The sequence below is a fragment of the Lathyrus oleraceus genome, chromosome 2 (assembly GCF_024323335.1).
Source record: "Lathyrus oleraceus cultivar Zhongwan6 chromosome 2, CAAS_Psat_ZW6_1.0, whole genome shotgun sequence".
In the NCBI taxonomy this organism is placed as follows: domain Eukaryota; kingdom Viridiplantae; phylum Streptophyta; class Magnoliopsida; order Fabales; family Fabaceae; genus Lathyrus; species Lathyrus oleraceus.
Window position 1 is genome coordinate 243807471 of NC_066580.1, and position 4427 is coordinate 243811897.

Here is a 4427-nt window from a genome sequence, read left to right on the forward strand (position 1 = left end):
TAGAATTAAATTTATTAATGATCAATTTGAAAATGCCCAACAATGTTCACTTCTCCCTTAGGCATAGGAGAAGTATTTTGAAAACATATAAAAGCAATTACTTAGATCGACGCAAAATAATAGGAACATCAACAACAGTCCAATTGTCGCAAGCCTTTCCATGCGTCACAAATTTGGCGCAGTCTTCCTCTTCGTCATCCTCTAGCACAACAACTAAGTGTTGTTCATTGCCATGAATGAACCCTCCGCTACGGAAGCTAAGTTGCATATCCTCAGACCTTGCAGCTGATGAACCTCATTGAAAACCCAGACCGGTTCTGCCTTTGTTGTCGGAGACCTCTACCATTCGCCCCCACTGATCAACATTGCCTTTTTCAACAATCTTCTTTGCATCTTTTAATGAGGACATAGGTTCCCCATTTCTCTTTTCAGCAGCAATAGATAAGGCTTGGAGCGGAGTTCCAATCTCATCCTCTGCTTCAACATAAGAGATAGAGGATAAGTGGCTAACCAACAACGCTTTCTCCACACCGACAATGACAAGCTTGCCATTCTTGACAAATTTGAGCTTCTGATGCAATGTAGAGGTAACAGCTCCCGCCTCATGGATCCATGGCCTTCCCAACAAGCAATTATAGGCCGGGTGGATATCCATTACTTGAAAAGTAATCTGGAAGTCACTCGGACCTATCTTAACTTGAAGGTCCACTTCACCTATCACTGTTTTACGTGAACTGTCAAAAGCTTTGACGATCACGCCACTATACCTCATAGGAGCTCCGTGATATGATAGCTTTGACAATATTGACTTTGGCAGTATGTTCGACGAATACCCGGTGTCAACAAGCACATTCGACAAAGCATCATCTTTGCAGTTAAAAGCCAAGTTATGATTTCTGCCCTCCTAAGGGAGTTTTTCATCACAAAAGAAGAGATTATGATTTTAGCCACAATATGATCCAATTGATCCACTGTAACATCATGTTCTACAAAAGCTTGCTCGAGAAGTTTCTGCAGTGCTTCTCTGTGCACTTCTGAATTCGTTAACAGGGATAGTACTGAAATCTTTGAGGGGGTTTGGAGCAGCTGCTCCACCACATTAAACTCACTTCTCTTGATCAAACGAAGTACCTCATCATCATCATTAGCCTTCAAATCGCTGGATTCACCAGAATTACCCTTTGAAGCACTAATCGGATCCACAACAAGCACTTCTACCTTCTTACTAACAACTGATTCTTTTTTATCCTTTGGGAACACCGGCCCAAACACACGACCACTGCGGGTCACCTTGGTAACATCAGCAATGCTCACCATAGAACTGGTCGTAGGTAACACGACCTCTTGACCATCTTTCATCATCGTAGCATTATACTGTTACGAAACAACTTTATTAGATGAATACGAGACTGGACCCGCTAACCATATAACCAACGGCGATACTGATCTATTGCTGACATTATTACTGTTGTTGCTGTCGTATTGAATTACCAATCTCTATGGCCGCTTGAAAATGGGCACTATGACATTTACATCATCATCTACATGACGAGACTGAACAATCTAAATCATGCCTTCATCCATCATTCGTTGGATGTCCCTTTTCACAACTTCACAACCCCTTGAATTAACACTACAAACAACACAACCCTCGTGGTCATTCTCACAATCACTCATCAAGCAAATGTCCTTATGCATCTGCACAAGGACCTCCGGATAAAACGAATATTAAAAACCTTAAACTCGCCAAGACAACCATCTACCATATTATCAGAAGAATTTCTATGGGCGAGTAATAGATTTTCTTTCACGTTCGACACACGATCCTCAAAGGACATCATCCCACTCTTCATCAGCTTCTGAACCTCATACTTGAGTGGATAGAAATTTTCTATATCATGTCTGGGTGCCCCTTGATGAAAAGCACAACGTAGTTTAGGTTTATACCACCATGGAAGTGGTTCTGGAATTTGCGGCGGGTTTCTTGGTTGGATTAGGTTCTTGAGAACCAAATATGGATATAGTTCTACGTATGCCATAGGATTTGGGTCAAAAGAGACCTTTTTCCTCTCAAAGTTTTGTTGATGACGATTCTTGGTGTTGTTGATTATTGGAAAATACTGGAATGACTGAAGATACTTGATGATGGTGTTAACGGGGTGGTTGGCTCTTCCTGATCTGAGGCCTTCTCTGCCTCCCATTGATTATTGCATTTGTTTCTCTCTCCTTCTTCTTCCCAAAGCTACTGTCATACCTCTTATATGACGATGCTTCATATTTTGACAAACGTCCTTCTCGGACACCTTCCTTAAGCCTTATCCCCGTGTTTACCATTTCGGTAAACTCACTAGAGGCACTAGCAATCATACGTTCATAATAGAATGAACTCAGGGTCTTCAAAAAGATCTTTGTCATCTCTTTCTCCTCAAAGGGAGGAGTGATCTCAGCAGCCAATTCCCTCCATCTTTGCGCGTACTCCTCGAATGTCTCTTTATCCTTCTGAGACGTACACCTCAGCTGGTCTCTATCAGGCGCCATATCCATATTTTACTTATATTGCTTGACAAAAGCCTCCCCCAAGTTGTTAAAAGTGTGAATGCTTGAACTGTCCAATCCCATATACCAACGGAGCGTAACATCGGTCAAACTGTCTTGGAAGTAATGGATTAACAATTGATTGTTGTCAGTTTGGGTAGACATCGTATGGGCATACATCACCAGATGGATGAGAGGACATGTGTTCCCTCTGTATTTCTCAAAGTCAGGCACTTCGAATTTCACCGGAATCTTCACATTCGACACCAAACATAACTCAGCAGCACTTTTCCCAAACAAATCCTTACCTCTGAATGTCTTCAATTTGTTGCGCAACTCAAGAAACTGATCTTTCATTTCATCCATTTTCTCATAAACATCCGGACTCTCAGACGAATCGGAATGATAAATGATATCCTCTACATGAGGCAAGGTGTGCACAACGGGAGGTGGCACATACATGACGGGGCTAGATTACGGCATGGAAGCAAAGCCTTCAGGCATGAAGTTCGACGGTATTCCCCACTGGAATCTGGAAGACATGGCAGGTGCAAAGTGAGCGGCAGCAGCAGGCATGGTAGAGGTAGCCACCTCTGAAATAACAGTCCTCTAAGGAGGAGGAGTTGCGGGCGTTGGAGAAGATTGACTCTAAGCAGCCAACACTAACTCCATCAAGGCAGTCAATCGAGCGATCTCGTCCTTCAACTCTCTGTTCTCTTGCTCCAAGTGATCCATGATTCTAAGATGATTAGCACGAGTGTTGTACCGATGAGTCAGCTTGGTTGAAGCACAGAAGATCACCAATGAGACATTTAGCGAAAGAGAGACCTGCTTTTGCAAATGATGCATGAAATGCAATGCTTGTTTATTTTTTTTTATTTTTTCAAGGAACTTACTATATTATTTGCAAATATACATATTTAACAACAATTGCAATAATTTGATATGACCAAAAATCTCTTTTTATTTATATAATTGGAAGGATTACACTGAGTACAACTTCAGAAACCAAATAAAAATACAAGAGAAAAGGAGACTAGTCATCCTAAGGATCCCTAACAACAATGTCAGATGATCTGGTTGAAGGCGCGTACTTCCTCCGAATGCGTCGAATCTCGGTCTCGAAAGAAACCTTCATCTGAGTCTTCTCGAGGACAAGCTGATCAACAATTTTCAACCAAGAAACGGAAGGCTGAGGCATGCTAGAAGATGAAACCTCTGGCTCTCTCTATCTCTTTGTCACTCGGTCTTCAAATAGCTCAATAAGTGCATCTTTGTCCTTATAATCCAACTGCAACTCCTCATGCTTTTTGCTCAAAGCACGGAAACACTCTTCCCACATATCCTTCTCTTGCTTCATCTTGGTGAGTGCGTCTTCCAACTCCTCTACATCTTGGTTAGGGAAAGTTAATGGCTCAACCACAACCATAGATATAGGTATTTTACGAGGATAAGGCATCTTCGACTTCAAAGCTCTCTTTTTCACCCAAAGAGTGTAAGCTTCCAAAGCTACACAATTGCACAGAACCATCTCGGATCTTCCTTTCCTATGCACATTATGCCAAGCATGCACAATCTTCTGCTTCAAATGTTAGGGATCTTTACCCTCTTGATAGAAAAGACCTTCAAAGAACATGTTATTTGGTTTATCTCTCAAGGGGAACCCAAGTTGACGACGAGCCAAAGTAGGGTTGTAGCTAATTCTTCCTCAATGAGAGGTACATTAGAGAATTCACCATAATAATCAATAATCTCCAAACTGCTCAGCGAAGGATCATACCAAACTATATCATGAGAGACATAAGTCTCCAAGACCACCGTAGACATTGTTTGTTCTCCACAAAAGCAGGTGTCTGAGGCAAGTGAAAAATAAACCACTTGTACAAAAGAGG